This window comes from Rattus norvegicus, chromosome X (genome assembly GCF_021556685.1).
Source record: "Rattus norvegicus strain SHRSP/BbbUtx chromosome X, alternate assembly SHRSP_T2T, whole genome shotgun sequence".
In the NCBI taxonomy this organism is placed as follows: domain Eukaryota; kingdom Metazoa; phylum Chordata; class Mammalia; order Rodentia; family Muridae; genus Rattus; species Rattus norvegicus.
The window spans coordinates 106,204,123-106,222,991 of record NC_141554.1 but is presented as its reverse complement, the minus strand read 5'-3'; the positions used below and the strand labels follow the sequence as shown (position 1 = coordinate 106,222,991).

Sequence of the window (18,869 nt, the reverse complement as noted above, 5' to 3'; positions counted from 1 at the left end):
TTATTAAAACATGTCTCTGTTGGGCTCATTATAACCAGACAGTGTCTGTACTTTGTCTTCTGTTCCTCATGCCTCATTAGGCTGTGAGCATTTTAGCTTAAACTCAATAGTTTAGTAAATAACCTCAGGGTAAAAAGGGTTTCTGTGCTCTTATTTATCAGATTTTTCACTTTGACTTAGATTCTGGACTTGCCAATTTCATGGGGTTTTGTCAACCCTTTGGTAGTCTTAAGAGTTTTAAAATATTCTGTCCAGCACTTTTCCCATTGCTTTTAGTATGAGGCATGACCTCAATAATCAGAAACAGAACTCTATCATTTATCTTCCTTTGACACGAACTTGAGTTAATAGAATACAAAAAAAGGTCACATGAGACATGTGGAGAAGTATAGGGATGAAACTGCAGAAGAAAAATAGCAAGAACTTTTCTGAGTAGCATTTTTCTTGTCAATTATCAGACCTCGAAAGAGAGAGAGATAGATAATAAAATATGATGTGGGAATACATACAAATGTCTGTTAAGGATTCCACAGTTGATTTTCTAGGCTTTAGTATATAGCCTCTTAGAAGTTAGGTGAATTTACTAGAAAAGGGTAGAAAGATTACCTATTTAAAATTTCAGAAATAAGTGGGAGCCATGGCTTATCATACAGACGTGGCGAAGTCCAAGAACCATACCACACACAACCAGTCCTGCAAATGGCACAGAAATGGCATCAAGAAATCCAGGTCACAAAGATATGACTCTCTTAAGGGGGTTGACCCAAGTTCCTGAAGAACATGTGCTTTGCCAAGAAGCACAACAAAAAAGGCCTGAAGAAAATGCAGGCCAACAATGCAAAGGCAGTGAGTGCACTCGCAGAGGCCATCAAGGCCCTCATGAAGCCTCAGGCTGTCAAGCCCAAGATGCTAAAGGGCCCCAGCCACAAACTCAGTGGTGTGGCTTTCATTGATCAAGCTTGGGAAGAGGATTCGAAGCTACATGACCAAGGTTCGTAGGCTCTGCCAACCAATGCCCAAGGTTCAAACCAAGGCAGAGGCCAAAGCTCCAGCTAAGGCCCAGGCCAAAGCTCCAGCCCAGGCTCCCAAGGGTGCCCAGGCCCCTGTGAAGGCCTCATAGAAAAGGTCCCTGCCAGTGTGAAGACAGACAGACTGCTGTGACACAACCACCTACATACTATGTGCAGATGACCAGTGTCCTATGCTGTTTTTACAAATAAACTTGAGACAAGATCAAAAAAAATTCAGAGATAACAGTAGTAAGTACTTTTAGCAGGCCAAAACCAGAAGTGGAAGGGCATAGTAAGGTGTAAGAGAGGCTCTTATTTCCCAAGATATGCAAGAATAGGAGTAAAGGAAGGGGGAGTGAATTCATGACACATGTGAAAAAAAATGGTTATGAATTTGGACCGTAGACATAAGTTAAGGCAGGCATGGTGATGCAATGACATTTTTATGCCTCAGAATTTATATTCTGTAAATTTAATCCCCAATACCACAGCTAATTAGGTCGTATGAACTGCACTCTCATTAATGATGTTCATAAAAGGCCTAATGCTATATAATCAGTCTCGTCCCTGACCATTTGTTTTGTCATATGATGAATTGCTATGTTATAAATCACCTGATACAATCTCTCTGTCCTGGCCTTCCTATCCTTCAGATCCACGATCAAAATAAACTTCATTATAAAGTATTAAGTCTGTACTATTCTGTTACAGTAGGACAAAATTCACTAAGGTAAGAAGGAAAGACCAGGAAGAGGGCCATAAATAGCGAACATCTCAGTAAGTTCAATGGATTACAGTTCCCAGTAGACAAGGAGAAACAGAGGGATAAGAATATACAAAGTCGTGACCAAGAAAGGTAACTTTTAAAATCAATATTTTGGACTTGGTAACACTATTACTGGTGATAAGGTCTAAAAGATGATACATGGAAGTAGTTAGCTAATGTGAGCTATAGGCAGGACCACGGAAACGAGAACATTGATGAATAGTTCACTTGATGTTGAAATCATCAAGGATGATAAGATTAATAGGGAAGAAAGGAAGCGGGCCTCGAAGCAGATGCTGGAGTCTTGAGTGAATGAGAAGTACAGCGCCGCAGAGTTGTAGACGACTGCAACAAGGACAGCAGCAGTGCTTTGGCCTAGGAATTTAAGACAGAATGGAGCTGGCACATGAAAGATGAGAGGAAGTGTGACCTGGGAGTGGTTGGGAAGAGCCTCGAAAGTTCTAACAAACCAAATTAAAAACACTTTTCTTATAGGTGCTGTGATACCGCGGGAGAGGCAGAAAAACTATGGGAAAATGCTATAATTCATCCATTGTCTAACTTATTCAGTTAGCTAGGTACTAAACAGTTACTGATGATCAAGTTTGCCAGACCATGTGGGTGCTGAAGAGGTGAGGACACTGCTAAATATCAGGTTTCAGAGAAGCTGGAATTTATTATCCTTCTTGGGAACAAATAATTTGGTGTCACTCACATGCTGTCATGCCCAGTTAACTTGTTGCAGAGCCTAACATGTTGCTGCCCATGTGTAAAAATTGAATTTGGCAATTGTCCAGTCGTGAAAAGAAGCAAATAAATTTTCATTAAGGGTAGCTAAATGTAATTTTAAAATTTAATTACACAGCTACAATAATCAAAATTAGGTGGTATTGTGTAGCAGGGGGCTTCTACATCAATGAAACAGGAAAAAAGAATCTGAAGCGCACACAAACTTACATGACTAATTGATTTTTCTAGAAAATAATTAAAGTAATTCTATCAGAGTAAGACACTTCAAAAGTGGTGTTAGAAAATTGAACATTTATGCCAATTTACAAAAGACCTCAGCTTTCATTTCACACCACATGAAAATAATCAACTCACCATAGGTTGCAGACCTAAATATAAAATATAAAATCTATAAATCGTAGATAAGAAAAACAGAAAAATCTTGACTCTAGATTAGAAAGGCATATGGTTTTGTATTCATTCGAATAGTCCATGTCTTTTTATTGATGATGAGATTTATCAGTGCACATAATTTACTTTAAAATTGATATGATTTTGTGTTATCAAAATTTTAATGTAGTTCCCTGTAATTTAAACAGTTGTATGAAAAGAATGAAAAGAAAAAACACAGAGCAGGAGAAAATATTAAAAATCATGTATCACATTAACTGTATATTAGAAAAACATAAAGAATTCTTAACATTTTGTAATAAGCAAATGACCCAGTGGTAAAATGAAGGGAAACAAAACAAAATAAAATTATACTTGTGCCCTGGCCTGTTATAATTGAAAGGTTATCAGTAGCAGATGTTAGAGATGACACTGTACAACTTGAATACTGGTTCATTGCTAGTGGGAATGTAAAATTATAATGCAGCTACTGTGGAAAACGGTTTGGAACGCCATGAAAATGTTTTAACAGAATTCAATTTTTAAATGATCTAAGAATCACTCACATGACAAATAGGACTCCCCAAACAACATAGAATAATCTAAAAGGAGGTGGAAATGTGCATATGCCAAAAGAAGAGACTTATTAAGAACCCTAAACATGGGGCTGGAGAAATGGCTCAGCGGTTAAGAGCACTGACTGCTCATCCAGAGGTCCTGAGTTCAAATCCCAGCAACCACATGGTGGCTCACAACCATCTGTAATGAGATCTGATGCCCTCTTCTGGTGTGTCTGAAGACAGCGACAGTGTCATCATATAAAATAAATAAATAAATAAATCTTTTTTTAAAAAAAAAGAACCCTAAACATTGTAAGAAATACATGTATTGCAGAGGCTGAGGCAGAAGAAGCTCTTAAGTGCAGTAGTGTACGGTCAACCCCTCTCACCTAGTAACCTCATTTCGATAACTCTCAGTATCGGAATACAAGATATCAAAAGGATAGCAACCTCTTATCTCCCCTCAGAAGCACAGATACATACCGATACCAAAATCACAGACGAGGCTGAGGAAGTAGATCCACTAGTGGGATACTTGTCCAGCATGCACAATACCTGCAGTCTGATCCTAGACAAGGTGGTACATCCTGGACTCTCAGCACAAAGGGTAGAGGCAGGAGGATCACAAATTCAAGGTTGTCCACAGCTACATGCCATGTTCAAATTCAACCTTGGGTACTGAGACCCTATCCCAAAACAAAACTCTGTCTCTCTGTCTCCAGCTCTCCATCTCTCCATTATCTCTCTGTCTCTGTCTCTCTGTCTCTGTCTCTGTCTCTGTCTCTCTCTCTCTCTCTCTCTCTGTGTGTGTGTGTGTGTGTGTGTGTGTGTGTGTGTGTGTGTGAATGGAAATATAAAACACAGCAGGTATAATGGAACAGTTGAGAGACTGAGGTAGGAGGATTGCAAATCCCAGGACATACTCTACCTTAATAAAGAAAAAAAACAAGCAAACAAACAAAAAGGAAAGAAACATAATGCTCTTGAAATGATACAAAATCTGGCTTCCTACTTCCTACAACCAGCTAAGTCACTGGGGCCTGAAAATCAAAATTCTGTTATCTGGATCTCCAGTCCAGACCCTTGAGCCTAACTTCCCATCCACATGATGAGAATGTCACAGAAGAGTTCATTTGGATAACTTTTCAGCTCCTGCAACTCAGTTTTGTTCAACCTCATCTACCCCCTTCCTATAAGTGTTGTCACTCTTAAGTGAAGGGCACCAATAATCCACTCATTGCCCAAGCCTTCTCTGCCCATAACTCATCTACTCCCTATAAATCATCTACTGTTGTCTGACATGTTAATGCCCCCCAACATGCTTGAACCTGATCCTCAATATGATTGTATTAAGGGACAAAGCCTTAGGAAGTGATTAGGTCATGAAGTTTTCAGGTTCATAAATAGAGTCATTCCCAGTTTAAAATGGACCTGGCCTGCTCTTCTGCCATGAGAGGACACAAAAGTTGCCACTTATGCAGAAGAGTCCTCATCAGGCATTAAATCTGCCAGTGTCTTGATCTGGAGCCTCTAGTCTTTACAACTGCAAGCGCTTGATTTCTGCATTTTTTCAAACTATTCAGTCTAAAGGACTTTGTTGCAAAGGCCCAAATATGAGTGATCAGGTTCAAGCCTGTGGCTTGGGGTGGGGGACATTAACATGTCAAATAAGAGGTCTGGGCAATGAGTGGCTTATTGGGGCCCTTCACTTAAGAGTGAGACACAATCCTCCATTAATCCTCGAAATGTTTCTTAGGGCCAGTAAGATGCGCTTCCTGCTGCTGAGCCCGAGTTTGATGTGTATGCCATAAGGAGAGAATCTATTTCTGGAAATTGTTCTCTGGTCTCCATATGCTTGTGTGTGTGTGTGTGTGTGTGTGTGTGTGTGTGTGTGCGCGCACACACACACACACATTAAATAAATAAATTGATGTAATAATACTTTTTGAAAATGTTCCCCAGAGACCCTCCTTTGGGATACCATTTGCCTCCCTTGCTCAATCCATATGTCTACTGAAATCTGAGCAGCCTTCTGTGTTGTCAAATGCTCATGGGGACAGCCAATGTACTTGGCAAATCTTGCTAAATTCTGAACCGTTTCACCTCTAACTTAAAACTCACTAGATGGCTTCCCATTGTATTGTGTATACAGTCCAAATAACCGACCCAAGTCAAGCAAGGCCTTACATGTGGCTGACTGTGTGCACGTCATCATCACTGCTTTGGCCATACTGAACTGTCCTAAATTCCCATTCCCTCTAACCATCTTACTTTTGAATGTTTCACTTCTGCCTAGAACATTGGTTCTCAACCTGTAGGTCGCAACCCCTTTGGGGATCAAATGACCATTTTACAGAGGTTGTATATCAGACATCCTACATATCAGACATTTACATTATGATTCATAACAGTAGGAAAAGTACAGTTTTGAAGTAGCAAGTAAGTAATTATAGGGTTGGGGGTCACCACAACACAAGGAACCATATTAAAGGGTCACAGCATTAGGAAGGTTGAGAACCACTGACCTTAAACATACTTTTGTGCTTTTTCATCAACCAGACCCACTCAACCTTTGCTGGACTGCTTGTGTTTATATTCTGTAGTCATGCCTGGATTGACAGAGCGGTCACAGTGTCTTACAGTCTACTATTCACATACAATATGATAGGATTCTAAATGGTTATCTTTTAGAGAAGCTTTATTTTCAACGTCTCTCTCTCTCTCTCTCTCTCTCTCTCTCTCTCTCTCTCTCTCTCTCTCCCTGTGTGTGTGTGTGTGTCCATACTTACCTCATCAAATCTACTATCTTCCAAAGTTAAATTCATTTGAATTCAAAACTATACACAAATGATTTGCCTCATCAGTTTAAGTAACAGGATGATTTCATAATCTATTTCTAGAAGCGGATGAGAAGCACCTTAACTACAGGCACTTCTTTAGTCACAGAGGATGCTTTATTATTGCTCAGTAATGATACCCAGGTGTGTCACGATATAGTAATTCAGGCCTGGCTTACAGCAACATCAACAGCCTATGAGCCACTCTTTCTGCCTCATATGATACTGTCTAAGATTCTATGTTAACTATTCTTTTTTGTGGTATGTATTTTAATTTTTGGTGTTTAAATCATTTAGGAGCTTTTGTCTATTTTTATGTTTAACTTCTCTTCCATTTTTGCATTATAATAAATACTCAAGTGAAGGTGTCGCTTGTCTTAAATACTTAACTAAGGTAGGTGGCATTGTTTGTTAGTCTGATTTTTTTTCAGATGCAAGAGATCAAACTCAGAACTTTCCACATGCTAATAAAGCACTCTTCCATTAAATTATACCATCTGTCCCAGATTTGGTTTTCTAAGTGTTGAAAATGCTATAAAAAAAGGACAAATTCCAATTTATTAACTATGCCTTTTTAGTATATACATATTATATAATTTCCATTCGTTTAGGTGAAGTGGAATCAAATTGTGAATTCATTAATGAGTGAATAACACATTAATGAAGTCAATATTATCATCAGCAGGCAACCAAAGCACAGTACCCTTTTGGGAGACATTTCATATAGAACCATAACAATTGTGCCAAGTTGCATAATTTGGTTTCACAAGCTAGTAAAACAATGTTCTCACTAATGTAAAGTCTCTCTCTCTTTCTCTCTCCTCTCTCTCTCTCTCTCTCTCTCTCTCTCTCTCTCTCTCTCTTCTCTCTCTTCTCTCTCTCTCTCTCGTGTGTGTGTGTGTGTGAGAGAGAGACAGAGACAGAGACAGAGAGACAGAGAGACAGAGAAAGATGTGCATGTGTGTGAGAGTGTGCACATGCAGAGATCAGACAGGATGTCGAGTGTCTTCCACTATTGCTCTCTGCCTTATGACATTATCGTTCACTGAACTGGAATCTTACTGTTTAGGCTAGGCTGGCCAGTCTTCTCTCAGGATCCTGCTCTCTCTCTATCCTCTCAGACTTACAGAAGTGCACAGGTGTACCTGGGTCTTTACATGGGTGCCATGGACTCAAATGGAGATCCTCATACTTGCAGAGCAAGCTTTCTTATCCCCCATGCCACCTCCCCAGCCTCAGGGCTTTCTTTTTCCTGTAAAAGTGTGGTTTTTCTTTAGTAGTTGCTTATTCCAAATTTTTTAATTCATATATGTAAATATGTAATATATAAATGTTATATATAATATACATTTTGAAGTATATGTATATACAATAATATATTGTATATATAATAGTATACTTTCTGAGTTTCACATTTATTTTTATGATTCCTTTTTTGAGAGTGCCTCTCTGTATAACATAAGATGTCCTCAAAGTTGCTTTTCTCCTGTCTGTACATCCCAAGTTCTGGTATTATAGACATTTGCCAACATCCCAAACCTTACTTTGCTTTTCATAAGTGGACTAATTCCTGTATCTCTTGTTCTCAGCCAGGATAATTCTGTGTACCTATCCTATTTGAAACAAAGATCTTCCAAGTAAGGTGTACCAGCCTCAACAGAAATATACATTGCTTTTCCTTTGCCTCATCTTTGCAAGTAATGAACTATGCTCTTCTAAAATGTATATATTATTACATGTTTATTATACAGAGATATATACTTATACAGTAGTATTGTACTATGCTCTAACAGTACACAACCATTCAAAATACCTTTTAGGAACCACTGATGTAGATTAGCCAAGAAACTTGCATATTCAGAAATATTGCAATGTGGAATGTACCCAGGCACTATGGACCAAGAGATGTTGAAGATTCTCTAGGAAAAGAGTGAAGTACATTCACCAAGTGCTCTAGTCCACCTTTCTTAAATTCTGGAGTAAGCGTAATCTAAAATTCACCAAATGAAATTTTGTGTGGTGGATCTGCACACGTAATTAAACTTAGTAGTTCTGTACTCTACTAATTACATTCATAATTAACTGTTGAATTAATAACAGCGCTACAGGTTTAATATTAAATTTTGGAATGATTTTATCATTGCTTCTATACAAGAAGTAATTATTTCCCTTACAGAATGAGACCCTCAACACATCAAAAATATTTAATAATGAGTTAATTTTGTAAATTAAATGAATAGACACTTGGTAAATCTAAACTAATAATTACGAGACATCTGATCTCATATTAGAAGGCCTTATCTAATCAAGCTACAGTTATTATTTTGTGGATGGGTTTTTGGTTTTTTGCCCTGTAAATTAATATAGTGAATACTATTGTTGGTGGTTATTTAAATTTCAAGACATTCTGTCTTTGAACTTGAATTCTTTTTGAATGGCCTCAGAAGAAAAGGAAGAGTGTCTGAGAAGCATTCTGTCTCCATGATCAATAACAACCTGATACTTTTATTCAGGAGAAAGCCACAAGGCTGTTCCAAAACACATAGGCCAGTTCTGAATGCTGTTTCTGGCAATACAAATTACGGGTTCCTTTTCACAAGATTGGACTGATCTACTAGACATCTGACATAGGAGTCTGCATATCCCAGCAGTTTGGTTTGGACTCCCCGAATCTTTCTTGATAAGATGTTCACTCTATGGCCAGCCAAAGAACAATTTCTAGACTCACTGCAAGTATCAAACAAAAATAGGTGGAAGGTGTTTTTATGGTACTCATATCCTTTGGAAGCCCTTGATCTAGATACAAAGAGAGGTGGTCTAGACTTGCATTGTGCTCTTCCTGAAGATGGTATTTGTAGTTCAGGAAAAAACTCACAGTTCCTTCAAAAATTCCCTTCTAGAAGCATGTACTTGGGTAGGTAAAACAGAAATAAAGTCTAGAATATTAAAGGTACGTTGGCTGTAAGAATTTAAATAATAAATATTTTTCAATAAATGTAAAACCTCAGTGAAAAAATTCGGAGTTTGATTCTATGGAGTACCTGTTTGGGAATCATGACTCTTCCTTACCACAAACAGTGAGGACCACAGTCCAAAGCATCCTACACATGCTTATGAACTGTAATCACCTCTATCACCCACCATTGGAAAAAATAAAGTTTAACGGTCCCTGGTGTGTACTGCATTAAGAGGTTTTTGCCTTAAACACAAATGACGGTTGTTCCTGAATTTGACGGTATGCTACCAGACACTTTTCAAAGTGCAAATCAGATTGCCTAATTGATCAACTACACTGCATCAAATTTGAGTAGTGAAAATATAATTGTGTGACAAACTACTGACGAAAAATAAATCATTATCTGGGTCTTGGGAGCTCTTGTTTTGTAGACATATTTTATAGACTCTCATGATCTATTCTGTATTATGCTATACTATTTAATTATCTCAAAGCACTAGACGGTATTTATTATTTTTAATTAAAAATGAAACTGGAGTGGAAGAGGTGTGGGAAATAAATTAGATTACAGTACAATTTCTCAGCATTTAATTATTTTAACTGGATCTATGCTTTAAAGTGAATAAAAGACTTATTGAATTATCCATCACTGTGTACAAGGACTAGGCTTGCTTATTTATACTTTTTGACTTTGTCTGTGAAGTTGAACAAGAATTTCTCTGTAGTTAAAAAAACCCTCTTTTTGACGAAAGGGTTGAAACGAAACAAAAATGGCTCTACTAAACAAAGCGATGCCTATGTCCTACTTTAACATTGTCTCAAAGACTTACAACCCTCAGACAGGACAGCTGTGAGATGTGTCTGGGAGACTGGATCTTAAACACAGCAATTACAACCTTAACACAGATCTCTGTTCCCCTAGCCTACAGCAAAAACAGAACAAAGTTTGAAATGATTTTCCAGTTTGGAACAATGCTTTTTCCTGGTGTTCTGGCTGGTAAAATTTAACAACAAACACATCGTGAGCAAGAAAAATACAGGAAGAAAGGAAGCTGGTTTTTCTTTTATGTTAACAATATGAAGACACAAAGTTTAAATTCACTAAAGTGCAATCTTTATTCCCAAGAATTCAAGACTACCATGTGGATTTTAGATATATACATGACCCATTAGCATAGCTGGGACCCTTTGCCCCAATGCCCTTCCATTGGCCTGACTTACCCTGAACTGCATATGGATAAAGGACATACGGTGCAGTTTCAACCTCCACAAAATACTATTCTAAATATATCCAAATCACATAGCTTATGCCTAAATTTCTCTCCATGTCTGTATTATTCTCTAATCTCATTACATGCAAAAGACAGTTTCACTGGGTGCTAAACTGAATGGATAGTCCCTATCTAAAATGCATACAGTGGAGGGGAAGATTCGATTCTCCATTAAAGAAGAAAAGCTACCCTCTGAAGGCAACTTTTTATGAGGCAACTAGGAGATTAGTGAAGCTCAAGCTGTTTCCTCTTTCCCTTTATTTGTGGATAAGCGGGCCATATCCTGACAGACTGCACGCATGAAAAGACTCCAAAGATAGCCATGCTGAAACTGAATTTTCTGATAGTGGGTTGGAGATACACGGATGGAAAGCTCATTTCTATTGCAAGAGTGCAGACTGACAACTGTAGTAGGTAAAGTAGATGCTACCGGTGTACCTTTCAGACTCCATTTGCTAGGTAGATGCATATATTTGCTAACTGTTATAAGTGTTGGCTGCCAAAGATTCATACTTCAGTATTTGTCAGAGCCATTTTGTGAAATCAAAGCCCATCTTCTCTCGACATTACCCGTGTATTCTCTCTCGGTGTCTGTAGAAGCCTAGTTTTCTTATCTCAAGATGGCTCAATTCCTTCATGTCTTTCATGTTTCAGAGTTTCCTTGGTCTCAGACTAAGTCTAAACTCAAGTTGGACTGTGTTTATGCTTAGCTTCTTCCCTATCCTAGGCTGCTATCTCCATGTACACTTGCTTTAGAGCACACCTTCAATAAATCATTTTCACAAGAATCCTTATCTCAGGCTTTACATCTTGGGAGTCCAACGTAGCATACCAGAAACTGATTTGCTCCATTTCTGGATCTGGTCTCCAGTTTCATTTTCTCAGTGAAGGCAACTCTGTTTTCTTGACTTATGGAGAACCCTTCACCAGGCTTGTGTCTCCAAACCCTAAGTCTATTACAGATAATGGAATGGGGAGGGGGTGGTTTCCTTGTGTTAAAATAAAAATGTCCCTATAAACACACACATACACGCGCGCGCGCGCGCGCGCGCGCAAGCAAACAAGCAAGCAAGGAGAGGAGATGTCTATGATTCCCTTGAGCAGACACGACCTTTGTCCTGCTCCTCTACAGCCCAGAATATAGTAGTAACTCAATACTGATGGCCATATAGTATACTTGGCAAGCTAGGTCCCACCCAGGCTCCCAGGCTCCCTATTCTCTCTATACCAATGGGAGTGAGAGAGAAGGCTACAATAACTCATTGAAAAGCTTGTAGACATTGAGTGACAGATAGTCTAACTGCAAATAGTGTGAAAACATATACCCCTATGTATGTTGCTTGAATGTAACCCTAGTCCCCCATTCTTCTGCTTCCTGGAAACTTGTTCCTTGATTATGCCTTCTTAAATTACCAACTATTTCTGTTGTTGACATGGCCTTGACTTTTAGGGGATGAGAATGAAATGAGAAAGGTAACGTTCCCATGGACCCCAGTGAGAAATATTAAAGCACTCCAAACTTAAAAGTTGTACTACTATCCTCCACCCTGATGCCAGTAGTCTCCAATCAGTGCTTAACCTCACATCAACCTGCAGGGCTCAGAATCAGGATGACTTTCCTCCTCTTCTTTCCACCCCTTCCTAAGCCACAGTCCTGTAGCCCCAAAAGAATAGAATTGTTACCTGGCCAAGAATCTGTTTTAAGAGCCAGAAGTGGTTGGGTGACTGCAAGAAACAATATTTTCTAGATACCTCAGAACAAGATGCTCATAAGGACTCACAATGGCTACGTCAGCATGCACAAGACCCCCAAAAACTCAAGCCAGAATAAAACCTTCATGGAGAGAGAAAGTGGGCATAAAGTCTCACTTTTAGCATAGAAGGTATTGGTAACTGAGGGGAGGGGATCATTTTTCTTTAAGAGTGTAAACCTGGTAAACGGAGCGTGTTCCAGTGGAAGACTACATGTCCAAGAATAAATATATGGGCAGCACAAATTGGACTAAATGGTTCTTTAAAAAAAAGACCACACCAAGTTGGTTGTGTAAGGAAGGGAGTGATGAATCTGGAGGATTTGAGGGAAGTTGTAAGTATGATCTAAACACAATGAATGAAATTCTCAAAGAACAAAAACAACAAGAGCAAAAAAGAACCCCTGTCTGGACGAGACTTCAGTATGTGATCATAAGAGGCCATATGTCTAGTGAACTCAGGTCCTAATTTTTTTCTGGCCCTTTTAGCCAAACAAAGTGTGACAAATGCAACCCTCCATGTTTTCTCGCCCTACTGCAATACACTGTACCTTTCTTGGTCTGTATAGGCTTTGCACACAAGGCAAAATTTTTCTCTGAGAACTGGAGGAAGCAGCTTTATTTCTGGCATATAAACTGACCAGGAAAAGACTCATTAGAAAGTTTAGGTTTGATAGACAGACAGACAGACAGACAGACAGACAGAGAGACAGACAGGCAGACACACACACACACACACACACACACACACACACACACACACACACACACAAATTATTCTGTCATAAAGAAGAAACCACGGCACTAAATGGGTAGAACTGGGAGTCTGATTGGCAAAAAAGTGGATAGAACTGAAAATCGTTATGTTGTGAAAAATAAGCAGGACTTGGAGAGATAGACATTGCATGTTTCCTTGTAAAAATGGAACCTAGAAAGGAAAAACCTGAATGGAGAAGGAGGACTCTTAGGGAAGGAGGAGATGAGAGAGGGAGGGAATAAAAGAGGGTGACTGGCATGCAACTACGATTTAAGTATATCGCATGCATATATGGAAATGTCACAGTGAAATGAATTATTCTGTACACTATATACTAACCATCCATATTTGTATATCCATACAGAGTTCAGCTTTTGTAAGGAGCTGGAGATGAACCCAGGGTCTTGCACATGCTATGCAAGGACTCTACCATTGAGCTACATCCCCCAGCCCTTTAAAGTTCACCATCAGTAGAATACAACACTATGAAGGATATATGGTGATATGTAGGAGGAGAGAATCTCAAGCAGAAAGGCAAACATACAAAGGCTATGTGAAGGGCACGTGGTCTGTTTGGCCCAGGCATACCCAGGAAGCTAGGATGATTAGAGAGAGGAAGATGAGGCAGGAGTGTAAAAAGGTTGACTATGACAGAGTCTTGTCAGTTGTGTAGGGAGGGTATTTGTTTTTATTTTAAACAACTCAGGAATTGGGCTTGGAGTTTAGAAAAATGTTAATATATCCAGATGTGCTCAAAATATACTGTAGGACACCAAAAGTGATAAGAATTACTGGTATAGCTCCATCACCCTTGACAACATCAAATTAATAGAAAAAATCTTATAGTCAAAGTATTTGAGTCTTAGGGATTGAACCTAGGGCCTCATGTTAGCAGGCAAGCACCGTACCACTGAAGTATAATCCTAGCTTAGCACTTAATAAAGTAAGCCAGTCATTTTTAAAATTTCAAACTATTAATAAAATAATAAGGAAACTTCATTTATGTAGTAAAGAACTATATATAATTCAATGATTCCTTTATTGATTAAATTAAATTAGGTATAAAAGAAAGTATCCTTTTTCTTTTTTATTAACTTGAGTATTTCTTATATACATTTCGAGTGTTATTCCCTTTCCCGGTTTCCGGGCAAACATCCCCCTCCCCCCTCCCCTTCCTTATGGGTGTTCCCCTCCCAACCCTCCCCCCATTGCCGCCCTCCCCCAACAATCTAGTTCACTGGGGGTTCAGTCTTAGCAGGACCCAGGGCTTCCCCTTCCACTGGTGCTCTTACTAGGATATTCATTGCTACCTATGGGGTCAGAGTCCAGGGTCAGTCCATGTATAGTCTTTAGGTAGTGGCTTAGTCCCTGGAAGCTCTGGTTGCTTGGCATTGTTGTACTTTTGGGGTCTCGAGCCCCTTCAAGCTCTTCCAGTTCTTTCTCTGATTCCTTCAATAGGGGACCTATTCTCAGTTCAGTGGTTTGCTGCTGGCATTCGCCTCTGTATTTGCTGTATTCTGGCTGTGTCTCTCAGGAGAGATCTACATCCGGCTCCTGTCCCTCTGCACTTCTTTGCTTCATCCATCTTGTCTAATTGGGTGGCTGTATATGTATGGGCCACCTGTGGGGCAGGCTCTGAATGGGTGTTCCTTCAGTCTCTGTTTTAATCTTTGCCTCTCCCTTCCCTGCCAAGGGTATTCTTTTTCCTCATTTAAAGAAGGAGTGAAGCATTCACATTTTGATCATCCGTCTTGAGTTTCGTTTGTTCTAGGGATCTCGGGTAATTCAAGCATTTGGGCTAATAGCCACTTATCAATGAGTGCATACCATGTATGTCTTTCTGTGATTGGGTTAGCTCACTCAGGATGATATTTTCCAGTTCCAACCATTTGCCTACGAATTTCATAAACTCGTTGTTTTTGATAGCTGAGTAATATTTCATTGTGTAGATGTACCACATTTTCTGTATCCATTCCTCTGTTGAAGGGCATCTGGGTTCTTTCCATTTTCTGGCTATTATAAATAAGGCTGCGATGAACATAGTGGAGCACGTGTCTCTTTTATATGTTGAGGCATCTTTTGGGTATATGCCCAAGAGAGGTATAGCTGGATCCTCAGGCAGTTCAATGTCCAATTTTCTGAGGAACCTCCAGACTGATTTCCAGAATGGTTTTACCAGTCTGCAATCCCACCAACAATGGAGAAGTGTTCCTCTTTCTCCACATCCTCGCCAGCATCTGCTGTCACCTGAGTTTTTGATCTTAGCCATTCTCACTGGTGTGAGGTGAAATCTCAGGGTTGTTTTGATTTGCAGTTCCCTTATGACTAAAGATGTTGAACATTTCTTTAGGTGTTTCTCAGCCATTCGGCATTCCTCAGCTGTGAATTCTTTGTTTAGCTCTGAACCCCATTTTTTAATAGGGTTATTTGTTTCCCTGCGGTCTAACTTCTTGAGTTCTTTGTATATTTTGGATATAAGGCCTCTATCTGTTGTAGGATTGGTAAAGATCTTTTCCCAATCTGTTGGTTGCCGTTTTGTCCTAACCACAGTGTCCTTTGCCTTACAGAAGCTTTGCAGTTTTATGAGATCCCATTTGTCGATTCTTGATCTTAGAGCATAAGCCATTGGTGTTTTGTTCAGGAAATTTTTTCCAGTGCCCATGTGTTCCAGATGCTTCCCTAGTTTTTCTTCTATTAGTTTGAGTGTGTCTGGTTTGACGTGAAGGTCCTTGATCCACTTGGACTTAAGCTTTGTACAGGGTGATAAGCATGAATTGATCTGCATTCTTCTACATGTTGCCCTCCAGTTGAACCAGCACCATTTGCTGAAAATGCTATCTTTTTTCCATTGGATGGTTTTGGCTCCTTTGTCAAAAATCAAGTGACCATAGGTGTGTGGGTTCATTTCTGGGTCTTCAATTCTATTCCATTGGTCTATCTGTCTGTCTCTGTACCAATACCATGCAGTTTTTATCACTATTGCTCTGTAATACTGCTTGAGTTCAGGGATAGTGATTCCCCCTGAAGTCCTTTTATTGTTGAGGATAGCTTTAGCTATCCTGGGTTTTTTGTTATTCCAGATGAATTTGCAAATTGTTCTGTCTAACTCTTTGAAGAATTGGATTGGTATTTTGATGGGGATTGCATTGAATCTGTAGATTGCTTTTTATCCTTAACCTGATAAAGACTACATGAAGGGCTCTGACCTGGCAGATTTATCAATCCCCTGTGGGCTACCAGGACAATGGACTTTACAAATTCCTTCCATTCATTGATAATGTATCTGAATATGACTTTTTGTATGATACTAGTAAACATTAGTAAAAATAACCTTGAAAAGAGATTGTGGGGCTGGGGATTTAGCTCAGTGGTAGAGCGCTTACCTAGGAAGCGCAAGGCCCTGGGTTCGGTCCCCAGCTCCGAAAAAAAGAACCAAAAAAAAAAAAAAAAAGAGATTGTATTAGAAGTAACACGTGTTACACTAAAGGATAAAACTAAAGAAAACACAACGAGGATGCTCTCGGGGATGTCCTGGTCAAAGAAAAAAAGACAAAGAAAAGGAAATATGGATACTAGAAAGGAGAAAAGGACCAACTTATACAATATCTTTAGCTTTCACCATAGTTTGGATTTTTGAGTGTGTAAATCAGGATTATGCATTATGTTGACATTTTGTTTCTAAAAGTATTACATGAAATGAGGGTATCAACTAATGGCACCTCAGGTTTAGAAAAGCTTTTTTAAAAACCTTTTTAAATATGAAGTTCAGTTCTATTTCTGCTTTTCTATTTTAATAAACGTTTCCAAAGATTGTATAAGTAGATATTTAGTTGTGTTGCCTTGACATTAAATCTTCCCTCTGTCTTTTCTGTGTAATGGTATGTTAAAAATAAAAACAAATCTTACTTTGTAATAATAATCAAGGGTACTCATCCAGGATGTCTCCTGGTGGAAATTGAATTTTTTTCAATCAAATATTTTGATTGAACATTTGGGTGATAATTAGGAAAAATATGAATTTACACTCAGACTTATTCATATACTTGAAAATCACCACGTATTTTTCCTGTTTAAAATTTATCCCTGCTTTGGTAACAATAAAAAGGAAAAACAAAGATGGAAATGACATTTTGTATAAACCTATTCAAACCAAAAAATGTCACCTAAGAATTATTGGAACTATTAAAATATCAAAATCTTGCTAGCAGAAAATAAATATACCAAATATAGAATTTTTTCTTAATATAAAGTTTCCTATCAGAAATTGTAACTCGAGAAAAAAAATAGTGGTTGGACAAGAGAAATGGCTCAGGGATTAAGAGTATTTGCTGCTCTCCCAGTGAACCCAGTTCAGCTCCCAACACCCACATTCAGTTACTCCCAAATGCTCGTAACTCCAGCTATAGGGAATTCAACCCTGTCTTAATAGCTTCCAAGTGCACCACATACCTGTGGCACATACAGACACTAAAAATAATAAACAATTTACAAAATAAATGGTGTTTTTACCACAAAATGACTAAAAAATTAGAAGAATTAGCAAATAATCTGAATTACATAGCTGAAGAAACCTGTGAAAGATAAAATATAACATAAAAATGGACAGAAACTTACATGACATGTCCCTAGGGAGGAAGTCTTGGTTTTATGACAATAATGTTCCCCAAGTGAATCTGAATATTTACAATGTAAATAGCGATGCCTATTTTCTTTATGATTTTTTTGTTTGACTTGGAACTTCATCAATAAGCATAAATGTACTTACTTACTAAGATGTGCTTTAAAAGAGAAGCAGAGAGTCGGATCCCGGCAACAGCTACAGCACCTCAGTTCTTCTGTAGCTCTTTCTGCCTCCTTTTCGTTTCCAGAAACATGGCCCCTGGTGTGGCTGTCCCTGATGGTGTCATCAGGTGTTCAATGACATGAAAGTTCTCAAGTCTTCAACGCCAGAAGAAGTGAAGAAATGAAGGAAGGCAGTGCTCTTGTGCCTGAGTGAGGACAAGAAGAACATCATCCTGGAGGAGGGCGAGGAGATCCTGGTAGGAGATGTGGGACAGACTAAGCACAATCCCTACACCACTTTTGTCAAGATGCTGCCAGACAAGGATTGCCACTATGCTCTCTATGATGCAACCTATGAGACCAAGGAGAGCAAGTAGGAGGACCTGGTGTTCATCTTCTGGGCCCCCGAGAGTGCATCCCTTAAGAGCAAAATGATCTGCATCAGTTCCAAGGATGCCATCCAGAAGAAGCTGACAGGAATCAAGCATGAATTACAAGTTAACTGCTATGAGGAGGTCAAGGACTGCTGCACCCTGGCAGAGAAACTAGTTGGTATCACCACTATTTCCCTGGAGGGCAAGCCTTTGTGAACCACTTCCAGCGCCCAGCCTGGAGCACCTAGCAGCCCTAGATCTGCTCTTGGGTGTTGCAGGCTGCCCCTTTCCTGCCAGACCAGAGGGGCTGGGGAGATCCCAGAGGGGTGGCTATTCCTTCACCACAGTTGCCAAACATCCCTCTCACCCCGTGCACTGTCTTTTCCCTCCATCCCTGACAGTTTTGGCCTTAGTAAACTGCTTTCGATCTTTTGATTCCTCTTGGGTTGAAGTAGACCCAGTCTGATCCTAGGCACCCAGTTTGGGGGGAGCCTGTATTTTTTTAATGACACCCCTACTCCTCATCTGTCCCCATCCCATGCTGCCAACTTCTAACCACAACAGTGACTCTGTGCTTGTCTGTTTGGTTCTGTGTGTAAATGAACTGTGGAAATGACCCCACACACACACCAGCTGGTTGCCCTCTCCTTTCCCTTGATCTTGGCCACTCATGCAAGCAGGACCAG

The 18,869-nt window shown here is 39.3% G+C and overlaps 1 pseudogene; it reads left to right on the top strand.

Moving 5' to 3' along the window:
• Positions 1–17,899: 17,899 nt before the first annotated feature.
• Positions 17,900–18,399, top strand: Cfl1-ps2 (cofilin 1, pseudogene 2; annotated as a pseudogene).
• The last annotated feature ends 470 nt before the right edge of the window (positions 18,400–18,869 follow it).